Source organism: Neolamprologus multifasciatus, chromosome 1, assembly GCF_963576455.1.
Source record: "Neolamprologus multifasciatus chromosome 1, fNeoMul1.2, whole genome shotgun sequence".
NCBI lineage: Eukaryota > Metazoa > Chordata > Actinopteri > Cichliformes > Cichlidae > Neolamprologus > Neolamprologus multifasciatus.
The window spans coordinates 22,469,662-22,485,370 of record NC_140439.1 but is presented as its reverse complement, the minus strand read 5'-3'; the positions used below and the strand labels follow the sequence as shown (position 1 = coordinate 22,485,370).

The 15,709-nt window shown below is 37.7% G+C and overlaps 1 long non-coding RNA gene across 2 annotated transcripts; it reads left to right on the top strand.

Annotated features, from left to right (window-relative positions):
* The first annotated feature begins 2,482 nt into the window (after positions 1 to 2,482).
* LOC146525740 (uncharacterized) lies at positions 2,483 to 14,302 on the top strand. Of its 2 annotated transcripts, none has more exons than XR_014875255.1 (3): positions 2,483 to 4,455; positions 9,060 to 10,948; positions 11,084 to 14,297. It is a non-coding gene; the product is annotated as an uncharacterized LOC146525740 (long non-coding RNA). The 2 variants fall into 2 exon arrangements; XR_014875254.1 differs by lacking the exon at positions 9,060 to 10,948 and having other exon boundaries at positions 2,541 to 2,979; positions 4,234 to 4,451; positions 11,084 to 14,302.
* The last annotated feature ends 1,407 nt before the right edge of the window (positions 14,303 to 15,709 follow it).

The window sequence follows — 15,709 nt, the reverse complement described above, 5'->3', positions numbered from 1 at the left end:
ATAAATTACCTCAGAGAAATTATGCATTTTAAGTTTCAGTCAGGATTTAGAGTCTATCACAACACAGAAACAGCACTATTGAAGGTTATTACTGATCCTCCTATAGCCTCTGACAGGTGAAACATTTGATAACACTGACTACATCAATTACTATAGAGACAGGAACTATTATTAAAGAACGATTAAAAAAAATTTTGCAGCACAAGTCATGGAGTCCCACAGAGTTGTGTTCTGGGACTCATGCTTTTTATATTATAGATGCTTCCCTTAGGAAATACAGTGATGTGTGATTTTTTTACTTCTAAATTCTGATAAACACTGAGATTTTTGTATTTTAACCTAGAAATCTCAGAAACATGTCTTACTTAGATGCTGTATCCGCTCCCCAGTAGCATTATGAAGAATCTTAGTCATTTTTGACCAGAGCATGTCCTTCGAGGTGTGCATTAAACAAAAAAGTAGAACTACATTCTTTCATCTGTGCAGTATACCTAAAATTAGAAACGTCCCATCACTAGTAAAGCTGAAAAACTTGTTTGTGTATTTTTAACTTCTAGGCTTGAATGTCACTGATCCCATTTGTTCTAAACACTCCCGCATCATATTTGTTGTATATCAGCTTCACTTCTGTGTTGAATCCAGAAATGAATTTAAAATCCATTGGCTGCTTGCAGATACTGGATTGTCTAATTGTTTGAGATTTATCTCTAATCTTGCAAATCTCGACCTTGCAGTATAAAGCACACTGATGGGGCTTTTTTAAATGAATTTTTAGTAATTAAACTAAATTACATTGAATATGTGTAGCTGTAAAGACTTGTAAAACAATCATTTTGGAGTGACATTTGCATGTTCTGAATGTTAAATTAATGGATGAATCTTAGCAAAGCTGATGTTGATAAGAGAAGAAAATCATTTTATGTTTTAATTAGCATAATTTGCTGAGGACAAAGAAGCCAGATTCCAGGTAAAACTTTGCTTCATGGTTTTCAAAGATGCATTACACTGCATTATTATTATTATTATTATTATACACAGCCTAAAAGTGCACATCTGTTCACAGTGAAAAATTACTCTTAAATACAAAAGTCTGAAGATCTGTGTCTTCAGGTGCCAAATCCCACCTGTAAGAGAAAAGGTACCACACTTTAGGGCAGTGGTTAAATATTGTCATTCACAATATTCTCCCATTTCTCTCTTTCTCTACACGTTTTAATGAACACATAATCTTTTTCTCTCTTCTGTTAGATACAGAGGAACACATGAAAGATAATGGAGACTATCTGGGACATGAGAGTTTGGATCGACACTAGAAGGCAGTATAACCTCAAATCTGAAATGTGGACTGAACATCTCTGTACTTTTTCAAGTCTCATCTCTGTGGACTGTTTTCCCCTCTGGGCTCAGAAACTTTGGTTCTTCGTAAAGTCATTGACTTCTGAGAGAGAGCAAGAAAAAAAACACATTAGCATGTATGTGTTTGTGTTGTGTTGCTGACCTTCACAAGTTCAAAAAGAACAAGTAATCAATCAATGGAAAAGAGCCCAATGTAAAATATGATGTGAAATCTGATCTACATCTAATTATTAATAATTAAAAGTCAAATATTTAATCAAACATCAGATTCTTACTCATTCTAATTTCAAAAACAGGCATGATAGATAAGGGGCAAGTGGGGTGGCTTGAAAATAAATATATTATATATGAAAATAAATAAATAAATAAATAAATAGGCTTGTTTCAGGACGCCATTAGCAAAAAGGTGTGTATCTGAGGAAAAGCTGGGGGGATTTTTTTCAGGTGTGTCCTCTTCTCATAAAAATAAGTAAGTAAATAAAAATATTCAGCTGAAAATGTGAGTTGGTCCGAATGAGTTTGTGTTACATTTTTGTATTTTTGTGTTGCGATAAGAAAACAATACGTGTTTCCTTTTCCCACCTTTGAAAAGCAGTGGAAAAGTAAGTAAACGTAAGTAAGAGAGTAAGAGACCACATATAGATGGACGTGCTTGTCTGCCACAGCGTTGTATTTGATTTTGCTACCGCTGGGTGGCGCTAAAGTCAGAAACTGACTAGATCTGTATGATGGTTTTAATTAGTGGGGAGCAGTTGATAATATATCGGGAAAAGAAAAAAGAAAAGCATGGGCCAACACCGGCTTCAAACGTGTCACAGATGATTTCCTGTTTTACTAACACATCTTTAAAAAAATAACAATAATAGATGACTAACAATACCGACACCAGCCAGGAGCAATATGGCTATAACAAGCTGAACGAGATAAGAAAACTAAACTTATGTAATAATAATAACAAAACATTGTAACTACTCTTTTTTTTTTTTTTTTTTACTTTAGCCAGCAACAACGTGCTCTCTGCTTCTTTTTCTTCTTTTTTAAGTTTTGTTTTGCTGGTTCAGTTTCCACTTCCACAGTTAAAAGAGCGCAACGGCGACGTGATGTCTTCGCGAGTTCTCCAAAAACACGCACACGCACAGAGGGAGAGTTTGCGATTGGTTATCGGCAACTTGCTGTCCGCGTGACGTCAGCAAAAGGAGGAGGAAGTATTGAGAAAAAAGAGAGGAGGCGAGATGAGAGCACTGAAGTGCCTGTCAGGGGACGCGTCGCAGCTTCAGGACCGCGGACTGATGATGCGCGCTTTTGGACGCAGCTGATGAAAAGTGTCTCGCTCCTCTGTCGGTCCCACGGAGATCACGGCACTGACCCGGGAACGTCCTGATCTCGGATACAAGCACACGGCACGACGAGGATGTCTCATCCACAGCCGTCTGCGCAGGCTCGGCAGATGGCGTGGGATTTATCGATCTGATCCACGCGCTCACCTGTTTGTCGAAGCGAGGCTGTACAGAAACTCATTTCCATGTTCTAAACACCTGGAGCCCGGATGATGCGACGCTGGCCGCCCCTCTTTGCCACATGTGGATGTTTTGGTCTCCACGAACGCAGGAGGCATCTCAAGAAGTGAGTCTTTTGGTTAGGGTAGGCTTGACTAGTTTCCACAGATCATTCCACCTTCAGGCGTGTTTCAACAAATGCGCCTCGATCTGAGGGCGCAGACTTGACATTTGACACATTTATGGTTATATTGTTGGCATTTATTTAACGTGACATGCTCAAGTTCACAGTCAAACCCATAACCAATAGATAACGATGTGTACTGGCTTCTATAACTAGTTTGCAAAAGAACAACATTAAAATGGTACACGACGAGTAACCCAGTTACCTGTGCCTTAACTTATATAACAAGGACAAAACATTAGTTGTGACAGTGAAGCAGTGTTTATGCAGGCCTGCACTCTTCAACCAGAAGCCTTTCACACACCGTCCAGGCCACTGAAGGCAATTTGACTCATACAGTGTGATTTTTTTTTAAATTTATGAACCCCCCAAAACACACTATGAAACCTGCTATTGCCTTTTTAATATTTTAAATTATATACACATATATACAAGTGTTAGTATTTTGTGTGCGTTAGAAAGTGACGCACGTCTTGTCGGTGCATTTATTTCCCAATTAAAAATATTGACGTCAGACGTACAGGGGAAAAACGTGAGGTCATCACGAGGTTGATTTGAGTCAAATATTTAGCTAAATAATTTAGAAATAGATATAAATATATGACAGGGTGCTCTTGCATTGTGACCAAAGCTGTAGTGGCACCATTAGAATACCTATAATAACAATACTCATCATATATAGCTGTAAAAATAACCGAAAGGCTGATACAACTAATAATAATAATAATAATAATAATGTTTAGCATACATGTTTGATAGATTCCTAAGGTGTTGCTGTGGAAGATGGGCTTTAATGAAACGTTAAAGCAGTGGAGTTTGATGAATTCTGATGATCTGGGTTTGTTTGCAAAGTGTGAGAAGGAGCACAGAATCCACAAACAGTCACACAGGCTACACAGCTGTGAAGTTGCACCTTAAAGCACAACAGGAACAGCTACTGTACAGTTTGTCACCCCACATCTATTTTTCATGTGTATTTTGGTGCTTAGGCTCTAGAATTGGAGTATCATCTCGGTGACTGAAAGACGGCTGAGATATTAAAATGGTTTAATTAGTTTTGGGGAAGTTATGGAGATTTGGGATTGACATATCTGATTTAAAAACATTAAAAAAAAACAGAAATCACCATTCGGTGGTGTTGAAGTGAAACCTGAAGCTAAACTTGCATAAATACCAAATCATTTTCTTTGTTCCCAGAAAGCCTCGGACTTACCTTTTGCTGTTGTCGCTAATGACGGAGCCTGTTCCTGTCTTTGGTTATCTAGCTGTATGAGTGATAATCATGCATCATAAAGCTAGATAACCGAAAGTAGGAATGACCTCCAAATCCTCAGCCTCTTGTTTATGAGATTAAGAAAAAAAGAAGAAGAAAAGAAAAAAAAAAACTCCAAAAGGAGGACATGTTGTCTTTTCAGGTAGGTTATGTGTGTGTATTAGGTTTAATAATACACAGATTCTTTATGAAAATGCATACAGTAAGGTTTTACTTATTGACTATTCTTCAATCAAAAGTGCCTCTTCCTTCCTATTTGTGAGAAAAAGACTGGCACAATGAAGACATTGTCTTAGGTTTTAGAAAATGGTTGTGAAAATGTTGGGTAAATATTTTATCAGTAAACTGAAAAAGCTTTTTTCAAAATAAGGTGTTTTTGCTGCACCTTTCCACAACAATTATCAGCCTCATGATCAAATACACAGAATCCCAGAAATTAAAGCATTTCTAATAAATTCTAACACTGAACTTTTCTGAAGGTTGCTTTAATGAAGTGATCCGGGAATAATAAGCTCACGGGGTCACTTAAATATTTCTGAAAGTAGAAAGAATTTACAAGGGGCCTTTATTGTACATGAATGAATGATTTTTCCTACAGACTTCCTTTAGAAACATACTGATGACATTTCTTTGTATGACAGAAGAATTTGGCCTCACGTTGTCAAATTTAAAACACCATTTTTTACCTCATGTTAATGTTTATGTTACTGTGATTAAAACCTTTAATAAGCATAATGAGACTGTTGAGATACAAGTCATGCTTTTTGTTTGGAAAAAATGCTATTACATTTAAATGTTTTCATTTTTAAAGCTGAATGCAGTTTAGCTTTAAAAATTAGAAAATTGATATTATTTTGCCTTGACTCTGTTCGGCAGACTGTGTATTTTACTTATCATAGTATAAACCACCAATAAATTTCCAGATTCCTTAAATTGTTCAGAACAGTTAAGATCCAGGAGAGAAATCACAAGTGTTAGCTTATGTCTTTCCAAGGATTAGCACCCATGTATTTGTGTCAAAAGGATATATTTTTAAAAGCACGGTTATAATAAAGGGATTTCATTGTCCTCTAAATGAGAGGCCTCCTTCTCAAATTTAAGTACGTGGGGATGTTTGTATTTTGGGAGTCGTCCAGACGGAGGTTCAATGCTGCGTTTAAAATGGATGTGTAGCAGAAAGTATAGCCGCATTAATGTGGTCCATCATCAGCCGTCCGTCAGATACAAATCACTGCTGTCTTTATGCCTTCCTGTCTTAACTGTCACCTCCGGTGTGCTCTCACTTAACAGAGATGTAGCAAATCACTGAGGTCACGTTTCTGTGGCCTTTTGAAGGTCGTTCTGTGAGTCACTGCACTTCTAACTGCTGCAGTAATTGAACAGAGCGGGAGAAAGTCATTGAATCAGTGGCTGAAAAAAAACCTCATGACATTTGATTATATTAAAGCTGAGAGGGAACCTGCATCTCTGTGATTCTGCAGGTGGTGAAACAAGTAAAACAAGTAAAAATTCCTACAATTGTTCCAAGTTTACCGAAGCAAAACACAAAGAAGAAAAATGCTTCTCAAAAGCTAAAACCTCAATGTAAGTAACAGCACCGTGTTATTGTGTGCAACATTTTCTAAACTTTTGACATTTTAAGGTTATTGAAGCAGTTTAGAGTGATTACCTGTTACCTGTTTATGCTTAATTCTTTTCCCATAAAAGCTAGTCAGCAAAAAAAGTTTGAAATGAAATATATAGAATTTATTTGTAATTTCCTTTTTTTTCAGTATTGAGTTTATTTGTTAGGCCTCCTTTAAAAACAAATCATTCACTTAAAATACCAAAAAAAAAAATACAAGTAAACTATAAATAATATTTTTTAAATGAAAGTAAAAATGCAAAATGTTAGGTTATATTTCCTTTTTTTAATTTTTTTTTATTTTATTTTATTTTTTAGCTCAATAGTAATCATTTTAAAATCAAATAGAGATCAGCTGCCTAATGACATCTGCAAGTAGAAAATTAGAAACCAAAACGGTAAACCAGGTATGGCAAACGTCTTGTTTTGGTAAAACTCCTTTAGATCATTAGCCTGTAATAACGGATGCATTAATTATTATGGGTTTTTGTTTGTTTGCTTGTTTAATTATTTTTGGTGTAAAAGACAAAAACATGCAGTTGTGACCTGGAAAACGAAACACTGATGTACGTTTTTGTTATTTCAAAAAGAATGATTATTTATAAAGGAATCAAGTTTTTAAATTAACCTTTGTCCCCTTTTATTTAAAAAAAAGAAAGAAAAAAGGATACAGCTGAAGCTGAAGGGTTAATATGCATTTACACTTACATCCTTTTTTGACATACACGTTTCGTTTTTCCCCCCACCTTTAAACCTTTTTATTTTTAAACCTTCCTTCTTCTAACTCGCTGTATTCAAATATGTTTAAATGCTTCCTCCAGCCTTCCGTTTCCTGCCGTGATGCTGATGAACGGAGAGAGATTAACGTTAGGCCCAGGTTTAAGTCGAGGTCTGTCAGTGGGCGTCCGGTGACCTACATAAGATTTAATAGTTAGACCATGAAAAAAGGAAATCAGTCTTGGCAATTAGATTTTTTTATGTAGTACTTAGAAAAGATCTTTTCCTTTTATTTATTTTTTAAAGGAGAATAAATCGTGCACCCAATAACCCACCTTACAGCTCTCTGTTGGATCACGGCATGCATGAAGACCCTGACTGTAATATAAAGAAAACAATCACGCATTTCTAGCAGATAATGAATAGGACGCAGACAAGCTCTGCATATTAACATAATTGCATCAAAACTGGGTGTAAAAGCGAGTAGGCCCATTTAAAGGCACAGCACCACCTGCGAGCTCCACCCAGCAATGAAAAGATAGAGCGATTCTGAACACGTTAATATAATTTTATGCTTATATTTAATATAAAGATTGTTTTATTGTCCTAAATATTTTTGAAGTTGTAGTAAATAATAATAATAATAATAACAATAATAATAATTAGATTAGATAAAAGTTCAGCTATATTTTTATTGTGCCTAGATGCCGAGAAAATGCTATTTTAGATTATTTTAGATTTAAAAAATTGTCTTTCAGATTCTTGCTGGCTGGCAGTCCTCCATGTGCTTCTTAGTTTTTTTTTCTATATTTTTTTCCCCTCTGTCATGCCAAAATACTGGTTTTAATAGCCAGAGGTTGTGGCTTGAACAAGTAAAAGGGGAACTGTCCCTTTATTACATGTTGTAATTAGACATTCAACTGGAAGGGGGGGGGGGGGGGGGCAAAGCAGGGTAATTATAAATGCTGACACACTGGAATACTGCGTGACTAGCAACACACAGCACACGCTTTAAATCCTCATTATCAGCTTTTCAAGAAGCATTCAGCTCTCTAATTTCTATGTCTGGATCTTTATTTAAATTTTAAATTCATACAGTGAGGTTACGCTGGGTTTAATGTGCTTTGGGTCCAGAAAACAGCTTTCAAACAATCTTTGATTATTTACCTGCTGCCATTCTGCACAATATCTGTATAGTGAATTCAAAAATATTTCTCGTATAAAAAAGTCATTCCTGAAATGTATTTTATTGGAAAAGCGCTGTTTGACTGCACTCACAGGTATAATGGATAAACACAAAAGGCTTTAATGTGCACCCGTGCACATATACATACAAACACGGTGCAGTCTGCATGTCGGTGGTGGACAGTGCAGCTGCAGGAGACCTGTTGGCCTGTTGGTAAACAGTGACCAGGCTCCACATTATAATTCTGATCCTGCCTTCTCTCCACAATGGCTGCTTTGTGAAAGGAGTATTTCGCAAAGGTCCACCACTTCTTTTTTTTTTGTCCCCCTCCCAACATTGTATATTTGAGAGGCTGCTGCAGTAAACCCTGTGGTGGGAACAACAGTCAAGACTAGACAGTGGCAGATGCTTGCATTAGCACAGCAGCCATAACAGTGTCTCTGGTAGAAGTTGTCCTTTTGTCTTCCTGCCTCTTTATGTCTGACACTGACTTTCATGCTGTGAGCATATAATTAATGCACTGTCTTACGCCTGAACTATTGCGAATCACAAACTGAATTGTGAATGTGGTCATGTATCATGAGGAAATGTAAGTCTTAATTTTCCAAAGAACGATTAAGAAAAATCTTGCCTAACATGCCTTAACAAGCAGCACATGACACACTACAAATATCCCAGCAAAAACCCAAAATCTTAGCAGTAACGGAAAGATTGCAACGATTCATTGCAGAAATGTGTAAACTGGCAGCAAAACAGCCAACGAAGAAGACACAGAGACACAAATGAAGAAACATACTGGACAACTGGAAAGACAGTCTGAGCTGGCCCACTTAGTTTGTCTTTGAGGGCTTTGATGATCAGTTTATTGGTTGATCAGTTTACGTTGCCATGTGTCAAATTCAATACTCAAAACAATGCACAGATTAGACTCTGGTTAGTGCTGTCTGGGTGAGCTGTGCTTGCTTGAGAAGTGAAGAGTAGTGAAGGATAGCAGTGAGAGTGAAGGTTTCATTCTCATGGCTCACTTTAGAGAAATGTTCATTTGTGTTTTCCTCTCACCAGAACAAAGTTTTACACAGTAGAACTTTTTTTTAATAGGGGAATGAGTCTGATCCGAATGAGTCAAAGTCTCATATCTCAGTACCTGTGTAGTACCTGTGTATAGTAAGGATGATAATGAGGTCTCCCGAAGGCAGGACATTGTACTTTTTACATCTCCGCAGCCCCCATTCCTCCCACAAGGATACCGCAGCTGCGATCCAGTCTTAATCTGGGGATAAACACGATTATCCTGCTATGGCTTGTTCTTGGCTTTGTAACAGCGACAGGGGACCTTTCACAGCTCGCCTTTTTCCCATGGTCGAGTGGGTCTGAGCAGCTAAGATCCCTGATGTGGACCAGTCGTTGTTTATCAGCTGTAGGCAAGCAATCAACCCCGCACTGGCTCTAAGGGAGCAAAAGACTGGAAAGGTTAGAGAGCTGCAGCTCCTCATAGAAGATCCTGCTCCCATCCTGATCTCTGACATGCACGTAGCTTTATAATTAGCAGAATCAAAATGTGTTTTTAGCTTGTTATGTTAACTAAATAATAAAATGTCCATATTCATACATGTAGTAATATAGGGAAGAAAAAAGCAATGTTTTAAATAAATAATGTGTTATTTTTTCTCCCAATATTAGATCTCTATTATTAATGTAACTGTAACAGGGATTCATTTATAGGCACGAGTCCCTATTTTATTCTAACATGTACATTATTTTATTTTATTTTATTTTATTTTATTTTATTTTATTTTATTTTATTTTATTTTATTTTATTTTATAAGAGGCCAACTTGTAGTACTATAATTGCAAATGACCAATTCATATGTAATTTATGCACCAATCATATTATAATCATTACAAAAAATGAAATCCCTGTCTTCCTCCCAATTAAACATTTATTTATTTGTGAGTTAAAATGCATACACAGTATGTAATTTGACCATATCAAAGGACAAAATCTCTCAGGAGTGGATTTTGCATTCTCTTCCCGCCAGTCGTCATTTGGCTGTCAGTCAAGTTCAAGTTCACAGGGATAGGAACGTCTGGACTCTTCATTCACTCCTCTCATTCCTCCCCTGGACTCCCTCCCTCTCCCCTGCTCCCATGCTCTGTGTTGACTGCATGGCATTACTATGACACAGAGGCTGTGGCGTTGTTATGGCAGCAGGCTGGATGGCCCGGGTATGTGCTGGTGAAAAAGACAGCCTGTCAGAGACAGAGAGAGAGGGAGAGGAAGAGAGAGACTCAGGATACCCCCCTCAACAGCTGGGCACAATCATCCCCCTTCCAGCCTCCAGCCGCCCCCTCCAGCCTTTCAAACACCACCCAGACCCTGGGAACACTGAGAATTTCACATTCATCATTCATCACACACTCCCTGCACACCCCTCTCAACCTTCTTCCACTTTTTCTCCCCAACCAAATCCTAACTCTGTTACCCATCAATTCATCCATCCAATATTTAAAATACTCCTTTAAAATACTACCCACACTTAGAGAGATGCCTGCCCCTCCAACACAGGTGTACTGTGGGATCAAGTAAGGAATTTCAGATTTAAAAAAATGGTAATTCAAATGCAAAAATTGAAGATGATACTTGAGCGTATTTTTACACTCAGTCATGCAGTGTGTGTGTGTGTGTGTGTGTGTGTCTGTGTGTGTGGGAGAACAAGGGAGAGATTTTGTTGAGGTCTCATTCAACTTTGAGCATGAAAGGCTGATCATTTGCATAAACTGCATGCTGTCTGAGGGGTTTGGGGGTGGCAGCCATACAGAGAAAAGATATAAGAGAACATAAAAAAAGAGCACAATCCTGCATTGTGGGGCTGCAGGAAGAAAGAGGAGGTTTGAATAAGAGAGAGGGTGAAAATTGGCAGAGAAAGGACTTTACCATGTCTCCCAGTGGGATTAAATTGTCCAGGAGCCTCTTTATATATAATTTGGTGAATCTGGCAGCAGCATGGCCACAGGGCTGAATTCAGTCTGATCCTACACCGAGCCCGCGCCTGAGCTTCATTTGAAAGGAGTTACATATATGCTGAGATGATGCAACCAGTTAAAGAATAAAGTAAATGTTTGGAGCGGTTCACAAAAAAAAAATCACACAGCGTTTTTTTTTTAAATATTTAATTTCTTTTTTGTATATTAAATTACAGCTGATGTCGTTTGTCCTCTTTTTTTTCTTTCAGTTTTTTCCCCTCAGATGAGGACCAAAATGGTACCAGACTCATCAAGCTGTGGAGGATCAGGGGTCACTGTGAGGAATCCCGTCTCCGCTACTGGACTCAAAGTTTTCTATCCCCACATGCGAGCAGAGCTGTGCAAACAGATCTCACTTCAAGCAGATTACAAATAAAATTGCTCTGCGAACAAAACAAAAAATGTTCTCACACTCTTTGCAGAAGATTCATGCTTTTTCTTATTTTAGAAAATAAGCTAAAATGTGTACAATTTTTTTTTAAAATTTTGTTTATTTATTTAAATGTAAATTTGTCCCGGAAAGTTATTACTACAATCATATTGTATTCAGGTCTTTGTATTTCGTCATTTTAATGACTTGCTCATAAATTAACCCAATAAACGTGTAATGTAAAAATTCTTTACGTCGACAGTGTATTAATGCATCTTTTCGGAGTAACCCTTTTAAACTGGATCTCAGCAAAGTGACTGAAACCTTTTTATTTAATAAAAATGTAATAAAAAAATATATATAAAAAAGAAATGAGCTGGCTCTGTCATTATTATTAAAATCTGAGCCAAACTGAGCCAAACTCTTCACAAAGGCCGTTTCGGTCAGCACCTTGGACAGAGGCAGACTGCAACGAGCGCTCCACGCTTGGAGGGTGAAGAATGAAAGACGACTATTTATTTTATTTTAGTTTAGTTTAGTTTTTTTTAAACAGGTGAATTAAGACAAATTTGAAACAAAGATGGCATGATATATACTCTACGACATGCTTAAAATTAGCTTCCTGCCCCTGCTGTTGATTCGATCGTAAAGTAAAACAGGTCAAATAAATGTAATTCAATCCAGCTGTTGATGACAGCGTAAGGCAGACTTCAGCACGTTGCCCTTCCTCTAGTTGCTGCTTTTTTGGAGATCAACCCGACCCCAGTTCCCGAGAACTTGTCTGCTGCTGGAAAGAGGGTCGTGACCCTTTACTCTCCTGGGACACAACTTGACCCGACACAACCCGTCGGACACGTGCGCCTTCTTCGATCCATGACGCGACTTCATGGTTGGTGAAGTTTGCGTCATTCCTCTTACGTCATGGCTCTTTCAGCCTGTAAAACTCTGAATCGCATATGCTGGTGTTACACCTGACCAACGCCTTATGAAGTGAAATCGTCATTGTAAGTAAGAAAGCAAGCAAGCAAGCAAGCAAGCAAGCAAGAAAGAAAGAAAGAAAGAAAGCATCGGTGTCCACCTGATACCACTGATGGGAACATGCACGCTGTACACATTTGCAATGCACTTCTTTATTTGTAAGTCGTTCAATGCCCGATTCTTAAGTTTAAACACACCTCATTTTAAATGCAAACAGCACTGCCTTCAGTTCTCCTCCTTTCATGTTGTGCACAGAGTAACAGTACATTTATGCTGCACTGTATGCGTGAGTGATGCGTGTGTGAGACACAGCTGACGTGAGGATGACGAGCAGGCTGCAGGTGTTCTCTCTCATGGCACTCAGTGTGTGTTCATTCATTCATACATTGATTCTGCTCAGATATTCTAGTAGTTGGCACATGTAGATAGATGGACATGGTTTGTTTTTGTTAGAAGACACTGGAAATCATATCACTAAAGCTGAGAAATTAACTTTCATACCTTACTATCAAGAAGAAAGCAAACATTTTATTATATTTATTATGACATTTCCATCCATTACACTGATTTTAAACTAAAGTCTGGGCGATAGGTGACACTTTCACTCTTTCCAATAGTTTATCAGCATTTTCACAGGAAGAGAGATGTTTAAAGTGAACTCAGATGTAGTTGTACTTCCTCACACAGCTGTGGTCCAAGCTTGTGTCTGTGGAGGGCTGCAGATGATTGTCCAGTCATTTATATCTTCCAACTCAGTGAACTTTAGGTCTTGTTCCCCTCGTTTGCATAAGAATAAAATCTGGTCCTGTGAAGTTCCCCAACCTATTGACCCAACTCCCCAGCAATGAATGGGACTGCTTTGAGGCTCCCCAGCCTCTCAAACAGGCTTTAACCATGCTTTAAGTCCCAATCATGGTAATTTAATATATCTTAAGCCTCTGGCTGTTTTGCTGAAGCCCCTCTACAGTTTGTTTTAGGCATTCTCTGCTTCTGGCCTCATCAGTGATACTCAGCGGCAAATTTAAGGAGCTGCTGTGGTACTACAAGTTCCCTATTAGTAGCTAAATAAGCCTTAGTGTCAAATAATTAGAAAAAGTATTTTCTATTGTTGTTCAGTCTTTTGATTTTAATAGAAGAGGGAAATCGCACCACATAGCCGATGAACAGAGTGATGAAAGAGTCTGACTATTCATTTATCTCACTTAAAGTCTAATATCCTCAGTGGCCTGAATTTTTGTCTTGTGGGAACAAATATACATACACGATCAAACCTAACTCTTGATGCTAGTTTAAACTAACTAAACTGTGTGGTGGAGGTCTACAGTTATGCAATGACATCATGATACATATAGTGTTGTCACTGTGATTATCAACAGAAAACTAAAATCTCTCAAAGTAATTAAGTAAGTAAAATTTTTTCATATTGTCTTTTAAGACCAATCACAAAGTGCTTCACAGAGGTATCAGTAAACCTGCCCTGACTGATCCTGACTGTCCTCACTGTCAGAGAGAACACCTCGATGATTATGCTCATGACGAAGTTCCTGTGCACATTTCCTGTCCTTATTCTTAATAGTTGAATACAAATGTGGACGGTGATTCTGCATCTTCTCTCAGCTAGTCTCCATGTTGAAAGAAAGAACCAACATGTCCAACCAACAGGTGTTTTAGTAAGCCGCTGGGCCTTGTCATGTCTATGTCTCTGTATGGCACTGATTCTGACAGGCAGTAAAAGAGCACTGTCAAAGATACCAGTCCAAAAACTCCCAAAGGGCTTAAATAATTCACATTGTTTTAATACTCAGCACACCACTTGTGCCTTCATGGTGTGAGAGACCACTCGCATCAAGATTCACCATAAAGTTCATCACTCAGAGAGAACACCCACCAAGTCAACCACAGTAAAGCAGAGCGATGGCCTCACTGTAGGGGTCCAGAGTTCATGATTTCCCTTTATTCTGTTGTAGTTCTTTAAGCGATGAAATGCACACATTTACGCAACATACATTTTATATATGCGTATAAAGCTTTAGTTGTTTAAAATTGAAGTTTATCTCTTCAGCTGCTGGCATGGACAGCTCCAAACTTTAGCTCCTAATAGAAATCAGCACGAATGCATTCACTGATAAGTATTTATTTAAAAAAATTAAGTGACTTGGCTTAACCAAGAGTTACTTTCATGTGCTGTGTTAATATATTTATTAATCCAGTATATGGTGAAACTTTATAAGCAGAGAGCGATTGAAACACAAAGACAAATCAGAAACAAACACACAGAAAGATTTAATTTAATCTGAACACAATTTTAATAGTAAACTCTTCTCCTATTGTAAATCGTATATAGAAGCATCGGCGCCACTCAGGCTGACTTATTGAATCAGGTTTCCAGAAAAAAAAGTGTTGTTCTGTTTCCAGTAATAACAGCAAGAAGAGGGCTAAATATGGATCTCTTTTTAAAGGTTTTAAGTTTTTTTTTTAAATTATTTTTATTATTGTAATCCAGGAATTAAGTGCATGCCTGTGTTTACAGGGTGCGATAGTGTACAACCTACATGATTCATACTTGGTGTGGATTTTTTTTAATGGAGTGTTAAAAATATATGTGGTTCAAGTTTTTTTTTAGGCCATTTTACATCATTAGAAACTAAAGAAATTAAACATAAAATGCTTGACAACAAGGCTTTCAAAGAAAACGGTGTACTATTGTGCTGATGATGGAGGTGCTGCCATTTATGTGGATTAACCATCTTCAGCTGTTATTTGACAAAGAGTGAGGAGAATTTATCAGATTTTTTTTTTTTTGTCTTTGTTTTTTCCCCTGAATAGAGTTCATTTTCAGACTGCAGGGAGGTCTTATTAAAGTGATCAACCGGATGAGGAGCCAACATTTTTGCTGCTATGACTGTCATGACTGTTAATCAAAGAAAATAGAAACATCCTTATTGGCTAAAAAAAAAGTTCAGAAAGCTCTCAGCTTTACAAGCACCACTTAAGAGTCTCTAATAAGTGATCACATGATTCTGGGGACTGCCTTAGGCTCCAATGATTTTGTTCAATGGATGCATTTAGCAATCAGACTGGTTGTTTCCCATTAACTAAACTCTGTGTTCTATATCAGGTTCAAGTCAAAGAAGAATAAATAAAAACTCTCTGTGACTGGTTTTGTTTTTTTAAATAAAGTGATTTTGTCACAACTGTTTTGAAAACAACAAGATGTATCTCAGGGACATAACTATGCTTCCATTAGTTTAAAGGCGTATTACAGATCAGAGCAAAGGATTTCAAACTGCCAATCTCAAGTCTTCAATGCTGGGCATTGTTTTAGCTCTCCGGGATGCTTGATGAGTTGGCAGTTGGATGTTTTCCCAAAGACAGGGATGGGACCAGTCCTGAAACAAGGACCTCATCAAAGTTTTTGGCGACAAAAGCCTTCCAGCTCTGCAGATACATAAACCCCTGAGAGGAGAGAATTCTACAGGACAACAAAGCACACATTTGTTT